Here is a 16,840-nt window from a genome sequence, read left to right as displayed (position 1 = left end):
AGTAAACCTGGACTGGTTTCAGTAATGTGCTAGTACAAAATGTTACTTTATTAGCAACAGCCATGCAAGTCACTTATAACAAATACTTGTTCTGGCTCAGTTGCAATTTGCTATGATTGTTAGTGGGTTTTTTGTGCTGGAGCTATGAAAAGCCTTGATAATCATAAAGTTCTCTTTTATGTGATTGAAAGTCAAATTATGATTATTGACAGGTACCCAAAAGCATAAAGGAGCACTTCCAAGAAAGATTTTGTAGGGGATGGCTTGCAGGGAAAAAACATCAGCTAGATTCCAGTAAAACCAGATATGAGTCTATTCATTGTAATAGGATTTAAGAAGCATGGTTAAAGTACACATGCAGGACATTTTATTACCCTGCAACACCCTACAATTAGAGGTTACCTTTATGGATGGTGGTTAGCGTCCTCCCAATGCTTGGAACACTCCTGTGCACAGAAGTGCACCATCTATCATTCTGACAAAAAGCTATTCAAGGGCTACATTGCTGCTGTGTGATCTGCCCTGAGCAAGGGGTAGTGAGTAGTTGTGCTGCCGCAGGAGCAGGCTGGGAAATAAATTGTGACTTGGAGAGTCAAAATCTGCCTACCCATTTCCCCCATGGTTCTGGGAAAAAGTAAACTGAGGTCTGGTCTATACTGAAAAGTTACATCGGCATAGCTACGTCTCTCAAGGGTGTGAAAAATCCACACTCCCGAGAAATGTAACTATGCCAACCTAACTCCTGGTGTAGACAGTGCTAGGGCAACGGAAGAATTCATTTCGACCTAGCTACCATCTCTCAGGGAGATGGATAAACTACAGTGATAAGAGAACCCCTCCCATTGCTGTAGGGGAGGTCTATATTGAAGTGCTGCAGTGGCACAGCTGCAGCAGTGATGTTGGAACCTTTTAAGTGTAGATTTACACTGTGTCAGGCTTATATCTCATGCACTGTATGTAATCTGGGATATTGGGGGTGCAGACAGGGTTTGACCCATTCCCAGCCATGTCCTACCCACCAGTGTGGTGTGGAAGTGGTGGCTCTGGAGAACCTCCTTCCCCTCCTGTGCTGAATCTCATGGGCTAGCCCACTCATGGGAGCAAGGAGGTGCTTTTACATTGCCATTACACCCTTGCATGCCCACATAAGGCTATCGACAATCTAGCCCAAGTGATGAGGGGAAAGGCCCCTGAAGTTGAAGGGAAAGTAAAAATTTCAGCTAAATCTTGGAGCTAATCACCTAGTGCTAGATATAAGGCTTTGCCCTGGTCTCTGTTTTGGCAGGGAGTTTTGTGTCTGCAAATGATTGTGTATGAAATTTATTTGTGGGCACAAATAGGCAGCTAGCTGTCAAATACATGCAATGAAGTATGGGTGCAGGCACAACAGCCAAAGTTCAAAAAAAAAAGGGGGGGGAGCAAGAAACAAAGGCCAGTGATGAAAATCTGGCTCATGAAATAAAATTCTGCCTTCAAAAACAATAAACAACAAAAACAAACCACAACAAAAAAAGTGCAACTCCCATTGAAGTCAAAGGCAGTTGTGCTAGCGTGTGTGTGTATGAGTGTGTGTGACTCAGGAACCACTTAATGCCAACTAGAAAAAAGTATAGAGGGGGTACATAGGAGTTACACATAAGTAAGTAATAGTTCACCAAGAGGGAATGAAGGGGTGTTCCAAAGAGGATGGAGCTAGGCTGTTCTCAGTGGTGGCAGATGACAGAACAAGAAGCAATGGTCTCAAGTTGCAGTGCAGGAGGTCTAGGTTGGATATTAGGAAAAAACTAATAAAAAACTAGGAAGGGGGTACCTAGTGAGGTGGTGGAATCTCCATCCTTAGCGGTTGTTAAGGCCCGGCTTGACAAAGCACTGGCTGGGATGATTTAGTTGGGGTTGATCCTGCTTTGAGCAGGGGGCTGGACTAGATGACCTCCTGAGGTCTCTTCCAACCCTAATCTTCTATGATTCTATGACATGTAAGGTCTCTAATAAAACCTGTATCACATTGGTCATCATATTAATTGCAAAATGTATGAACAGATATTATGTAAGGAGTTATGTATATACTGAAAATTATGTTCTGAAGCTATGCAACTTGGGGGTTGGTCACCAGGAAAGATGAAAAGTTTTTTTTTGCAGGGAAGAAATGGATGGATAAACATCTATCTATGTACTTGTAAGTTGAGTAGTGTCAGGTTCACAATGGACAATCCTTTTTGGTCTGAACCAAGTGCTAATGAAGGATTGTGAAATCTCAGGAGAGCAGAAATTTACAGGAAGAAGTGAGCCAGCAGTGGAGCCCCATTTGCAAGTGAAGACAATGAAATTTTGGGCTACAACTGTAGGTAGAGAGATTCAGCTCTGGTCTACACTAGAAAACTAGGTCAGTTTAGTTATTTTGGTCGGGGTGTGAAAATTCACATCCTTGAGTGATGTAGTTAAGTTGACCTAAGTCCCTGTGTAGACAGTGCCAGGTTGACGGAGAAATTCTTCTATTAGCCTAGCCAGGGCCGGCTCTAGGATTTTTGCCACCTCAAGCAAAAAATTTTGGGGCCACCCCCCCTTTTCTTTGTTCCCCCTCCAGCCCCGCCCCAACTCTGCCCCTTCTGAACCCCTTCCCCAAATCCCCGGCCCCGCCTCCTCCCCTGGGGGTGCTGCATTTCTCTCCCCCCATTGCTTCCTGTGGCCCCCCCACGACCTCCCACCCTAGCTCACCTCCACTCCTCCTGCTCCCCTGGGTGGGCCACGGAGTCGGTGACTATGATGGCCATGGCCAGAATGCCGCCCCTAGAAATGTGCTGCCCCAAGCACCTGCTTGTTTTGCTGATGCCTAGAGCCGGCCCTGAGCCTAGCTACCACCTGTTGGGGAGGTTGATTACCTACGCTGACAGGAGACTCCCTCCCGTCAGTATAGGCAGTGTCTACACTGAAGCGCTACAGTGGTGCAGCAGTGCTGCTGTAGTGTTTTAAGTGTAGACAAATCCTAAGGTTGTATCTTTCATGGATTAGCAAGCTGCAATGTGGCTTGGTTCATGAAAAGAAGCTCACAGCCCAACCTGCGTGAAATATACTGGAAGGACTTTGGGTGAGGAAAACGTCTTTAGACTCGGAGTTATCTTGTTAGTTAACTTTAGTCTCTCGAAAGCGTGTTATGATTTTGTTTAATATGTAACCACTTGTTTCCAATATTCTTATTCACTATCACTTGAATCTGTTCTTTGATGATAAACTTATTCTTGTTTTCACTATAAATATATTGAAGCATTGTGTTCAGCAGAGCTGTGTTCTAAGGTATAGCTAGTGAACTGTGGTGCACTGTACCCGTGGGTGTTGCAGGCCTGGTCATTCGGTGAGTGTTCAGTGGATAAGGGGTTGGACACTCAGGGAATGCTAGGTGGCACAGACAAGACTTCCTCATGCTAAGGGCAGGTGGTGGCAAGGTGCCTCCTAACCCTGGGAACCCCTGGGAAACATCAGTGTATACATTGTACCTGAGGGCAGAATTTGGCCCATGGTAGTAATCTGTTATCCACTGCCACAGAGTCAAGTAGTCTATACTAAGGTATATTTATCATTTATATTTCTTCTTTCTGAATAAGGCAATCAAGTGGCCTAATCTGGAATACTGTGTGCAGTACTTGTCATCCCATCTAGAAAAGGCTGTTACAGAATTAGAAGGGGTTCAGAGAAGGGAAACAAGAATGATCAAGGGCCTGGAAAAACTCTCATAAAGGGAGACTGAAAAGATTGTAACTGTTAACTTTAGTAAAAAGATGAATAAGAAGGTACATGATTAAAGTATATAAAATAATGAATGGGATAGTAAAGGTAGACTGGGAGCTTCTTTTCTTCCTGTCCCATAACACAAGAATGAAGGGACACTAAATGAACTTAAAAGGTGGTAAATTAAAGGAAATACTTTTTCACACAATGTGGTGTTAGGCTGTGGAACCTACCTGCCACTGGAATTTGTTGAAGCCAAGAACTTAGTGAGATCCAAAAGATGATTGGACATTTATATGGATAACAAAAATATCTGGAGTCATCATATTAAATTATAACAAAAATCAGGATACTGATGGAACTCTGTCTGATCCAGTATGGTTGTTCCTATGTTTCTAGCTAAACTGCCCCTGGAGACACCACTGCACCAGTTGCAGAATTTAAATTGCTGGCACCTACTTAACCTTCCTCTCTGAGTTGATACTTCCATTCCATCCCACTTGCTGTTAAATAACAAGAATGACATCCTGGTCTCACTGAAGTCAATGGGACTTTTGCCATTCATTTCAAGGGATCCAGAATTTCACCACAGGACTCTGACCTCAGCCTTTCTTATCGGTCTCGGACTCCCACATCAAATCCCACCCCTGAAATTCCTGTTTCTCTCCTTTCACCTTTTGACCCACCAATAATTTCATTTTCATTTCCCCATAACTCTAAATTCCACGTTGCCCCCCCCATACAATTCCCCAAGCCCCTTCCGATTCCTGTGCCCCCCCCTCGGTTTCCTCTGAACCACTACTCAAACTTGGCACAGACTCCTATATCTTGGTGGGAACTGAAAAGGTTGCCATTTCATCCAAATGTGCTACATGGTTTCATACTTTGACAGTCCCTGCAGCCTAGCTCAGTGAGCTCACACCCAGGAACTACTGTGTTCTTATCCTCACTCTGCCACCAATTTGCTACATGTTAAATCATGGCTCTATGGCTCAGTCTGACAGTGGTAAATTTCTACAGGTTCTGGATGACATTATGGGAATATATCCACATGTTCATTGGCTCTGAGGCTTGTAAGTTCCTGCAGGGCAAGAATGACCCAAACTAAACAGAATCTTTTGTTTATTCAAGTAATATATTATGCAGTGGTTACAAGCTGAGCTGCTGATAATAGACATTTAAGCTTCAGCCATATTTTTCTTAAGTTTCCCAGCGATTTGTACCAAGTAGCATGAATGATGAAGTGAGATAGATTTGTGTAGCAGTGATAGTTTACCAGTAATCAATCACAAGTGTCAACATTTAACAGAATTTATCTAAAAATCTCAATAAGGTTGCTCACTTACAAATATATCATTAGTTTGATAAAACTACCAAGCACTTGCTTGGTATGTTCAAAGTAATAATGGGCTGATCTTTTCTGAGAATGTTCCATTACTGGCATTGTACATTTCTGAATTGTATCTGATGCTTAGATTTCCCCGCCTCTCCCCCACTCTGTGTTGGGCTGTAATTCCTGCAGAGGAAAGCAGACAGTATCGTGCATGGAGGATAATGTTCTCAAGGCTTTATCTTGATCTGCATGTTCATGTTGACCCAAATGATGCAAAGCTTAACTAATTAATTTACCTTTGACAAAATGACCATTGGGGTCAATGAAATATACCAGTGTAAATATTGTGATCACCTCAGAGGGATCGCCTGTGGTTTAATGTGGCTTCATTTTTCTCTGAAGTGTCACAATGGTTGCAAATGATTTGTTCTCAATAGGTCAAAGTAGGAGATGCATTTAGATTTTAAAAAAATGTAAACAACTGCTTGGGAATCTAGGAGGAAGAAGCCATTACTGATATTCTTCTTGTGCTGTGCCCTTTAACGTTCTCTCTGTATTTGGGGAGATGGAAAGGCAATAATTTCTAAAAGGACTATGAGGATGAAAACTAGGGAGGGGAAAAGTCAATTTGATAAAAACAAATGACCCAAACCTGAAACTTCTGAGGCTTGTAAATGTTCACAAACTTCTCCCTCACCACTTTCATCTCTCTCTCTATTTTCTGCTTTTTCCCCAGGGTTGCAAATGGCTGTAGTGCACTTTGGGGGGAGGCAGAGGAAGGCTTTTTGCTTGATAATGTTTTCTAGAAGCCGGAAGTGTTGGGAATTGTGAGCTGGGACTTCCAGACCAATTTCCAGCCCCAAATATTTGGATAAACATCTGGATTTTGACTGCAGACTGACTCCCTTCAACCCCGACACTCCTCAGATTTCAGGTCGCATGGTTTTGCAAAACAAGTTTGGGTTAGCAGCATTACTGTCCACTGAAGTTTAGCTGGAATTTCATATTCATTTGAAATACCAAATGAATGCCGAGAAAAACTGGCACTTTTCATCATGCCATCCATCTTCATAAGCCTCCTCCCCACAATGCACTTGGGCTAACTCTGCACACCAGCTATTGGAGTATTTTCTGGGGCACTGAGGCATCTTCTTAATCACATCAGCCTAAGGAATCTTCAAAGTCCTGGCTGGCCCTCTCCCCTGAAGCTGCTCTTCAAAGGGCAGTAGGCTGTTTTCCAACCCCTCCATCCTGCCTCTGTTGATGACAGCAGGATAGATGTACTCATTACATATCACGGGTATCTTCTGGGGTTGTGAGCAGCAAATGTATTGCTGCTTCTCATACTGCACACACCTGCTGCTCTTGGATCTGCCCTTTTAATCTAGGGCTGAGAGATTCTCCAGAATATACTGAGCCTGAAGAAATATCCATTGTGGGGCATTGTTTGGTCTAGGGTGACCAGACAGCAAGTGTGAAAAATCGGCACAGGGGTGGGGGGGGGGGAGGGTAATAGGAGCCTATATAAGAAAAAGACCCCAAAATCGGGACTGTCCCTCTAAATTGGGACATCTGGTCACCCTAGTTTGGTCTAAGAGTTAGAGGGACACTCTAGTAACAAGGTTTGTAGTCCCCTTTCTAACAAAGGGAGCCATCCACTCCCTAAATAGTTGTAAGGGGGGGTGAGTCAGCTGACTGCCTTCTGAAGATGACAGCAGGTGAGGAGTTTTCCATCCTATGCCTCCAAGAAGATAGCACTATCTTAGATGGAGGAGCCTGGGTTTGTTGAGGAGATGGCATATTATCTGGGGATGAGCTGAAGGGTCTTTGAGAAAACTGAAGTACACTTCAAGATTAGCATGATCCTCTGGGTGTCTACACTGCAATGTAAGCCCCGGGTTCGAACGCAGGCTCAATTCTAACCCCCCTTGCCTCTACGCACAAATCATGCTAACCCAGGGCTTGAACTCAGGATCTCAGGACCCCACACGCATGGAGAGTCTGAGTCAAACTGAGACCCAGGTCAAGCTTTATTGGTTTGCAGTGCAGATGCAGTCTCGCTGGACTTGTGCATTGGGAATCCACCAAAAGTATTTCACAATCTCAAGGGCCGACTTTCTTTGTCATCTGGACAGTCACATTTCCCCACACTGCACTATGGACAAAGGTAAATGTACATGTAGAGCAGCTACATTTTGGGAAAAAAACAACAAGGAATCTGGTGGCACCTTAAAGACTAACAGATATATTTGGGCATAAGCTTTCGTGAGTAAAAACCTCACTTCTTCGGATGCATAGAGTGAAAGTTACAGATGCAGGCATTATATTACATTTTGGGAGGGTGCTAGGATAAGGGTGGTTGGACTTAGGCCCACATAATGCTGCGTAAATGCTGAAGCCCCATGTTGAGACCTAGGGTTCAACAATGCCTAACCTGGGGTTACAAATGAATGTAGAAGCTCAAGCCCTAGCTTAACAACCCAGGGTCTGCTAACTTGAGTTCTCCTAACCCTGAGCTTACTCACTTACCCTATGAGGTGTCCTTTCCTACTGAAACCTAAAAACCAGGCAAATTAACACAACTCTATCTTGAACCTTTTTAAGATCACCCATCCCACTTTTAAAACTTCAAATATCTTCTCTGTCATCAGTATATTTTGACCACTTGTTAGTCAAATGTGTGATTATACTGGTATGTATGCATTTCTTTTGCACGGGGCAGTCAGGTAATTTTCTATAGCAGCTGACTATTTCATGGTTCCCTGTGTGCGGGCCTTCATTAGTAAATTATACAAGTCTGCAAAGTAGGAGGGACTGAAAAATGGAGAAAGTAAGTTTATGCCAGGATAATGTGCTTCCATGCCAACTACCTCAGATTAGTAGCTGCTTAATTCCCTTCTGCACCCTGTCCCCTTTCCTCTGGGATCTGTACATTGCAGCTCAGAAACCCTCCTGCTCTCTGACCAGGAGGTTAGTGACCTGACCCTGATGTGACCAGGACACACAAACAACATTAAATATTTAGCAGGGTGACAAGAGCCCTGAGGATTGGCCTCTGGAAAAATGTAATGAGCCCATAACTGGGTTCTTGTTAAGTAAAAACAGTCAATAGATTATCGATTTCAGCAGCTGAGGAATATTGTGGAATACCTTTGTCCTGCCCACCCTACAAGACCAGAGGGTGCGATGCTTCTATGGCACAAGAGGAAAGAAGCTCAGTGTGAGGAATCAGATGTTTTGGCTGATAGTGTTGGTAACATGGAGGAGCAAAGGGAATTGCTGTTTGATCTGTTACTAGGCAGATCTTGATCAACCAAATTACCTACCTCTCTCTCCCCCCCACTGCAGAAGGGGGGAGGAGGTGCATAGTAACTGTGAGTGCTACTGCAGTCTAAGATGGAGAATGCCTTTCCTTTTCCTCTTCCTCTGGATTTTTGTAGTGTTGCCCACTCACAATTTTATTGTGAATCTCAAGCTCTTGGTGTGTTTCTTGCAGCCCCAGTTCCTGGAGTGATGCAATTACTTGAGACTCAACTTTCATTAAAAAGTGTGGGTTTTTTCTGTTTTTTGCTCTCATAGCTGCAGAGGAATACAAATGAAAATGTGAACCCTAAAGTTATTAAAAATCAGAGGTAAGTGAAAAGGATCAATTTTTAAAAAGAATCTCATGATATTTAAGCCTAACTTGTGATGGGGGGAGGTGTTGACTCATGGGGATGCTCGTAGTTGGCCATAGTGTGTGTGCTGGATGGGGATCAGCCTCTTTGGCCTTACCTATTCCAGGGAATTTCTCTGGTGCTAATTATACCTTTACCATGATGGTGAAAATACCAGAAGCTGCTGGAGCTTGTTTGCATTACAGTTTCCAACAGTGCTAACGTAACCCACACTAGTAGAATGCAGTTCTTTGTCCTTCTAGTGGTTGATCTGCCAGAGGTTAATAAATCAGCTGCCAGAACGTCTAGCTCCCTAACTCTCATTTAATTCAATGGGATTGAGCTGCCTAAATACATTTGAGGATATGGACCTCAGTCCTTTAAATCAAGTAGTAAAGGCTCATGATTGTTTAGTGTGAAAGATCCGCTGCAGGACTAGTAACCTAACACCATTGTGAATAAATATGAGGTAGAACCAGTGGGTTTTTTTGAGTAAAGTTTCCTGATGAAGGCTTGGCCAATGTGAACTCACAGTGAGACTCAGTTTACAGTAAAGTAGAATGGAAGTCCTAAATCACCTCAGTGCATGGAATGCACAAGCTGCAATTCCAGTTATAGCAAACCTTCTTTCTGTGAAGAAAAATGACTACATTGAGTTGTTGATTTGCTGTTACATCCTGTTTCAAAGAATTTCTTCCAGAGCAAAAGAAGATAGCATTAAAAAGGAGATAAGTAGTTCAGTGAAAATACCCATTCTCTCTCTCTCTCTCACACACACACACACACACGCCTTGGGAAATGATTGACATCTCAATTTATCACTTAGAATAAATTGTTAGTCATCTTTTGATAATTTGTCATGAACAAGAGTGATTCTCACTTTGGAATGCAGTCAGTGAATTTTATCAGTGAGTCATCACCGAGGGCAAGTACTACTGGTAAAAGATCACAGGTAAAATCCAGTGATGTGTAAGAAAGAATAGAAGACAAAATCCCCAGGAGACAGAAGATAAGGTCACTCCTGTGTAGATTCCAGTGGCACTAGCTCCGTTTCTGCATAGCGCCATAACTTTTCTGAGAGCATAGCTTCTGGTTTGGGGGTGCATGTGTGTGGGCGCTTGCACCCATTAAGGGCCAGCAGTGGACTAATACAGTTAGAAGTTTGATGTATGATAGTATTATACTTAAAGAACTGTATAGATAAGATCCTGTTCCACAACTCTTATCCATGCGGAGTAGTCACATGCGAGCACTCCCACTGAGTCAATAGGGGATTACTCATGTGAATAATGGTTTGGATATTACCCTGATGAGGGCCATATAAGGACCTAGAAAGGTTGCAGAATGAGGCCAACAAAGAGGAAATGCTATATATTTAACCACACACTGCTAAATTTTCAAGCATAGGCATCTAAGTTAGGGTGCCAGTCAGCATCTGGGTATATAAATATTCTTACAGACTCCTGTTGCTTTTCCTGCTACTTCTGTCTCTTCCAGCCCTTTGTGAGGAAGTTATAACCACAAAGACTTCCTTGCACCCATTACTGACGTAAACTTACCTCACTCTGCACATCACCCCTAAATTTGGCCTGTAGTTTCTGTTAGGTTGCATCTTAATAGAGAAGGAGGAAGCATCACCATGGAGCGGTTTTATGTGAAGTGAAAAGAAGGATGGAGTGGAGGTTGTGAGAATAACCTGCAGTCCCCTGGCCTCTATTCTGCTTGATTATATAGGGACAACAAATGACTTTGTGAAGCCATACGAAAAGGTTTTCAATGTCTTAAATCTAATCCAGGAAGCTCAAGACTGAAATCTGTTTCAGCATTCTAACTGGGAATAATGCCTTGACAAATATGGTCTCTGGTCTGCCCAGATTTATGCCCATCTACTTGGATAACACAAGATGATTAGCTCCTTAGAGTAGGGTGCAACTGTCAGCTCAAGAGGTGTGTTTATGAGCAGCCAGCATACTGAATGTGACATCTCTTCTGCAAAAAGCCTTCTGGGTCTCGCACTAGTGACACAAGCTTTTGTTCACTTTTGCCTATGCCATAGTGGGAAGAATGTTCACAGGTATTTCTAATTGCCAGCAATGCTGGTTGTTTTGCAGTGAGTGCTTTGGGCACTTCAAAGAACCCTTAGGCTTATGGTGCCAAAATGTATGCCATAGAAAAATACTGCCTACAAAACCTGCTGTGTTCAAGCAATGGGGTTCACTTAATGGGGACAAAATAAATCACAAATGGAGAGATGCAGCTGATAAGATAAGTGCACAAGGCTTGTTCAACCAGGTATTTGGATAACCTTGAATAGTCAGTTGTGCCTTTTCATGTGGAGTAGAAGGGAAAGGAAATATTCTGGATCAGTTTTGCCTTTGCCTGGAGAGAACATAAAACAAACAAACTCTGAGGCACAATGGAGGGTAAAAGTAGAGTAAGCCCATGTGTAGAGCGGGGCAAACTATATTGAGCTTTTAGATTTTTGGATGAAAAAAAATGGACACGTTTCATGAAAACTCTTGCAAAAAAAAAAAAAAAAAAGCCTCTTTTTTTTTTACCAGTTCTGTCAATGAAAATGAGTGTGCTAGCAGTGGAAATGCAACTGTTATGGGACAAATCTTCAAGTGTCAGTACGTTCCCGAGGTAGATGTGGCCCAATAAGGTTATCAGACAGTCTCTGTTAGCCTTATCCTTGGAGATCACTATTGTCTCAGCTGTTACTGTTATGCTAGAAGTGTCAGTCACAGACCTGGTTAAAGCTGATGGGAGTACTAACCTGTAGGGCTTGTTTACACTTGAAAGTTAATTCAGATTAATGTAGGGAGTGACACACACACACACACACACACACACACACAACTACCTGTTCCTGAATGACTCCAGTCTTTAAGGGCTGGTCTACACTGGGGGTGGGGGGGGGAAATCGATCCAAGATACGCAACTTCAGCTACGTGAAGTCGAAGTATCTTGGATCGAACTACCTGGGGTCCAGACGGCACGGGATCGACAGCCGTGGCTCCCCTGTCGACTGCGCTACCGCTGCTTGCTCTGGTGGAGTTCCGGAGTCGACGGTGAGCGCGTTCGGGGATCGATATATTGCATCTTAACGAGACGCGATATATCGATCCTGGATAAATCGATTGCTACCCGCTGATACGGCGGGTAGTGAAGATGTACCCTTATTTTGGCATAAATGTTCACAGTTGAAATTATTCTGGGAACAACTGTTCCTGAATAGTTCCAGGTATAGACAAGCCCTAATTTTCTTCAAAAATTGTGTTTTTGTTTGAGGTAGAAAACTATAGGGATATATTTTCAACCCATCTTCTATTTTTCTAGACACAATTTGCTGTCACAAAAAAGTCAATGGCAGTGGGAGCTGATGGGTGCTCATCACTGTTGAAGACCAGGCCACTCAGGCTATGTCTACACTCAGGGCGACTCCAGGCACCAGCTTAACAAGCAGGTGCTTAGGGCGGCCAAGGGAGAGGAGCAGCATCTGCAGCAATTCGGGGGCGGCAGGTCCCTCACTCCCTGTCGGAGCGAAGGACCTGCCGCTGAACTGCCGCCGCCAATCGCAGCTTTTTTTTTTTTTTTTTTTTGCTTGGGGCGGCAGATATGCTGGAGCCGGCCCTGCCTACGCTACAATGCCACAGCAGCAAAGCTGCAGCTCTGCTGTTGTAGTGCTTCAGTGTAGATGCACTGCAGTGACGGGAAGTTTTCTCCCATCACTGTAGTTAATCCACCATCCAGAGATGCAGAAGCTTGGTCAGTGCAAGAATTCTTCCATTGATTTTGCTCTGCATATACTGGGGATTAGGTCAGCGTAATTACATCGCTCAGGAGTGTGGATTTTTCACACCCCTGATGGACATAGCTGGATCGACTTACCTTTTTAATGGCCTTAGTTAGCCACCTAAGTAAGTATGTAGGATCCTAGCATTTTAGGCATCCATTTAAAAAAAAAAAATCTTGGTCTCCGTGTTTGGAGGATTTAGTATAGCTCACTATTATGTTTCCACTCAGCAAATTAAAAAAAAAAAAAACTGGATGAATTTCCAGTCTGAATAAACAGCTGCATTTCTTCTTTATTATAGCAGAGCTAAGCAAAATACCAGAAGGCACCAGGTAATTTAATAAGGCAATTGCATGTAAGACTCGAGCTAATTCTACCATAGATATATGAATGATGCTATTGTGTTATACTGCTGCTTTGCTAAGAAAGGATCCTTTAAAAGACCATGGAATTTACTGAAACAATCTTAAAACACAAAGATTATTATGATTTGATTTACAGAATTTATTATATTTTTCCACACAAACGTGGCTAATTCCTAAAAGCAAATAAGCAAAATTCATCCTTTTTGGAATGAGCATCCTCCTCACCTTCGAGGAGGGGTTTTACTTAGTTCATTGAGCCACAAATGTTGCATTATCACTCTAATTTTTGGAATTTTGGACAAATTCCATAGTTTTTGGGTTTTTTTGGTAGTTCTTTTAAGAACAGAGGAAGTAAAAGAGGTGAGTTCTGGATTTAACCTCCACACTTATCTTGACAGTGGATATTAGTGAAAAGATAATTCACAGATACATTCTGTAAAACACGAAACCCTCAACTTAAGTTTTTTTGCAATTGGAATTTAAAAAAAAAAAAAAGCAAAAAGAAAATCCAAAAGGACTAACCTGGTTGAGTCAGAGAAAAATGACAGACATAGAAACATTAAAAGCTGTCAGGCCGGACATTGTGCTGTTGTGTCGCTCCTAAACCTCTTATTAACACCCATGTCCCTTACTTATAGTGGATTAAAGGCAGCAAATGTTTGTGAATGTCAGGGTTGGAAATAACGGATGCAATCTTTACAGATGAACAAGTTTTTGAGAACTTGTGGCACCTTAGAGACTAACAAATTTATTAGAGCATACATTTATTTATAAAATTTATTTGCGGATACAGACTAACACGGCTGCTACTCTGAAAGTTTTTGAGAGAGCCTCATGAGTGATCAGATTCACTTTCAGGGTATTGTAACACGGTCTCTAGCAGGATCTCCAGCTGCTACATCACAGAGTAACTACTGCAGCTTAGTCACATTTCCACAGATTGAACATTTTATATAATATAGATAAAGGGCAAGGAGGCTGACTTTGATTTGACACCAGTGTGATTGGATTGATTTTCAATTGACGTACTCCTAATTTACACAGGTGTTGGTGAGAAGAGAATCAGTCTTGATACTTCTGTCCAATCATATTCAGATAAACTCCCCACATGAAAAGGAGATAAACTCTTATATGCCTATGACTTCTTTAAGACAACTTTATACCATCTCTCTTTGTGTATCTGTATAGTATCTTTACTAAGATAACAGACTTTGATTCTTCAGTATGGAAAAACCAGACATTAGTAGCACAGGCCTCATCGTTTCAAGGTGTGGGACAGAAAATGGCCTTGTTATTTTGCTTGCTGTCTACTAGCGAATACACATGCTTTCTCTGACTAGGATCTAACTTTAGTACCTTAGCCCAAAGAAAATAAATACCAATCAATTGGAAAAATAAGTTGTATTTCACTGGAAACTCATTGTGGAAACTTCTGAACATGAAAACAGTAATATGTACTACATGCAGTATATGCCTAAGGTTTACAAGAGATATAAAAGAACAACAGAAACCATCAACTAAGACTATCAGCTAAAAGATTGATTGCTATTGGCATTCCAGGTTTATCCATGTCTGTATTTAACAGGATGAGTTGACATACTATAAAGATGAAGTGTGAAATGATTTATGTGCTACCAAGTGTATAGTCCTAAAATCATAAACACAGTATTGACAACTCCAAATATTCAGAAATCATGAGGTAAGCCCCTGAAAATCATGAGATATTTTAAAAATAATACATTCTGTGGGCACACTACTAGGAATGCGAAGCTTCAGCTAACACAGTGGAGTAACTAGCTGCTTTATTAAAGTGCCAGTTTAGTTTTATAAGAAAGGTGTCCATGCATATTATTGCCCAGCAAATTGTACATGAAACTGCCATGTTACCACTCACAGAGAGGCTGTAGGTGTAGGCAAAGCAGCACCCATTTCTAACATGACACGAGAGAGAGTACCGCTCTCTAGCTGGAACTGGGACCCCCTGTTGCAAGTCTGGCTTTCTACCTGCTGTTAAACCCTATTGCTCTGTCCCTTTGGACTAGGACACTTTCAGGTTGAATAAGGCTCGGGTTTTAGATGTTTGTCAAAAAAATAAATAAATGAAACAAACCAATGCTAGGTTTTGCCAAAGATGAAGGGAAATGTTTTCCTTTTAATTCCATACAAAACACTAAGTTAAACATTGGGGGTTCAAAGTGAAACATCCAAATTTCAGGAAATGCCAAAGTAAAGGTAATCCTCACAAACTGAACTCTTCTGCCTTGTGCATACAAATTACAATGCAGTCCATTAACATGTTTGGATGCTATTATTTCTGTGCCCTTTCCCACACCAGCCTCATCCAGCATGTAGCCCGTGAATGAGGAAGGAGGAGCAACCTAGCAAAAGATTTTATTTCTTTCATAAAATTAAATGAAAGGCTAAGTTTTAAAATTAAATTATTAAATTCAGTTATATGTAAATATATTTTGTATTAATAACTATACCCTTACTGTACACTGAATGAGGCAGAAAGCTTGCAGAAGTCATATTTGACCACGTAGTTAAAGAGTGTATTTGTGCAAATTGAAAATATGTAGCAGAAGAGTAATGAAAGGATCAATCACTCGGGGTTTTCTGGAAGACATGCCTTTAAAAAATGCAATACTGCACAACGAGAGTTTTTAAAAATAGGCAATTCTTGTTAGGTGAGAGAATCACTATCTGTATTCCCATGAGGACTAGTAACGAGCAACATGGCTTTGGGAACATCAGCCTCACAAGAAACCCAGATCTTCTCCGCTACCGGAGATGCATGCTAAACACAACAACTTGTAGGCAGATCTGACCTATTTAAATAGTAATTTTGAGAAACTGGTCTCAGAAATACATAGTTTTGTGGATGAGGAGATTGTACAGAAGACATGCACACTTTACACGTAATTACACATTGCAAGCCCACAGTAACATATCAGACATGGAAATATATCCACTAGAAAGTCTAAGAGAACATGCATCTGAATTATTGGGCTGAATTTCAAGAGACCCAAATTTGAGTTTAGAGAAATACCTTAGTTTATCTGAAGTTACTGACACAAGGGGAAAAGACAGTCACTTTCTTTGAACAACAGATCTCATCATTATTAGATTGAGGCGGGCCCCATGGAGTTCACTCCTAGAAATGTGATTGCAAGAATCTCGAGGATAAAGACTGGATTTGACCAACAGCAGGTTAAAAACAAAACAAAATGTTTCTTCCTAAAGTTCTATTTACCTCAGAATTAGGACAGTATTCAGGCAAGTAACATACTCTTGTTCTCCTGAACTAGGCCTTCAAAACTGACAGAGATGCCAGTTTGCTTTTCCAGCAGTTACATGTGTTGCCTGAAGATAAAGCAGATTAGTGGGGTCTGTAGTGATTTTGTTATTGTTCCATGGCATTTTTTCCAAGTTAATGTGGACTATAAATAGTTTTTGTTAGGCATGAAAGAGGAAGGCAAAAATACCTCATAAGCAGGAAGTATTGTATACAGGACAACCCCATATATCATGGGGCTGGAGGGTGTGTGTGAATTATTTTCTGATCTCAACTTGTGATTGTTTTATGCATGAAGCTTGCTTGAACTTACTCCTGCAGCTGAAGCACATTCAAGCCCGTCAAGCAGTTTAACAGGAAAAACCACTGAGCCTGAAACTTCTGAGATGGTGTCCTGGAATAGAACATGTGGGTAGGTCCTTGCAACCTAGTGAACAAAGAAAGGTGGTGTAAATTCCTCTGCAATGTGCTTTGATTTATTTATTATTTTTTTTTGCAGTTTGTTGCAATGTTTTTTTCCTCTAGCTATTGTTTTTAGCAACAGACATCAACAGACGCTATAGGAGAGAGTCTGTTATTTACCACTGGTAATCTCTGCAAATAATATTTATTAGGCCAGGATTTCTATGCTCTCCCCCCGCACCCTCCATTTATATAGCATGCTTTTGGTTT

The 16,840-nt window shown here is 41.8% G+C and overlaps 1 long non-coding RNA gene across 8 annotated transcripts in view; it reads left to right on the top strand.

Annotated features, from left to right (window-relative positions):
* The window catches only part of LOC122174105 (uncharacterized), a 167,431-nt gene that overhangs the window by 111,987 nt on the left and 38,604 nt on the right, over positions 1–16,840 (top strand). For 6 of the 8 annotated variants that reach the window (XR_010588853.1, XR_010588846.1, XR_010588848.1 and 3 more), the window contains one exon: positions 16,490–16,580. The exons of the other annotated variants lie outside the window; for them this stretch is intronic. This is a non-coding gene — a long non-coding RNA (uncharacterized LOC122174105). The remainder of the gene's footprint in view (positions 1–16,489; positions 16,581–16,840) is intronic. 8 annotated transcript variants of the gene reach the window in all.

The sequence above is a fragment of the Chrysemys picta genome, chromosome 6 (genome assembly GCF_011386835.1).
Source record: "Chrysemys picta bellii isolate R12L10 chromosome 6, ASM1138683v2, whole genome shotgun sequence".
Taxonomy (NCBI): domain Eukaryota; kingdom Metazoa; phylum Chordata; order Testudines; family Emydidae; genus Chrysemys; species Chrysemys picta.
This window is presented reverse-complemented; position numbering and strand designations above follow the sequence as displayed.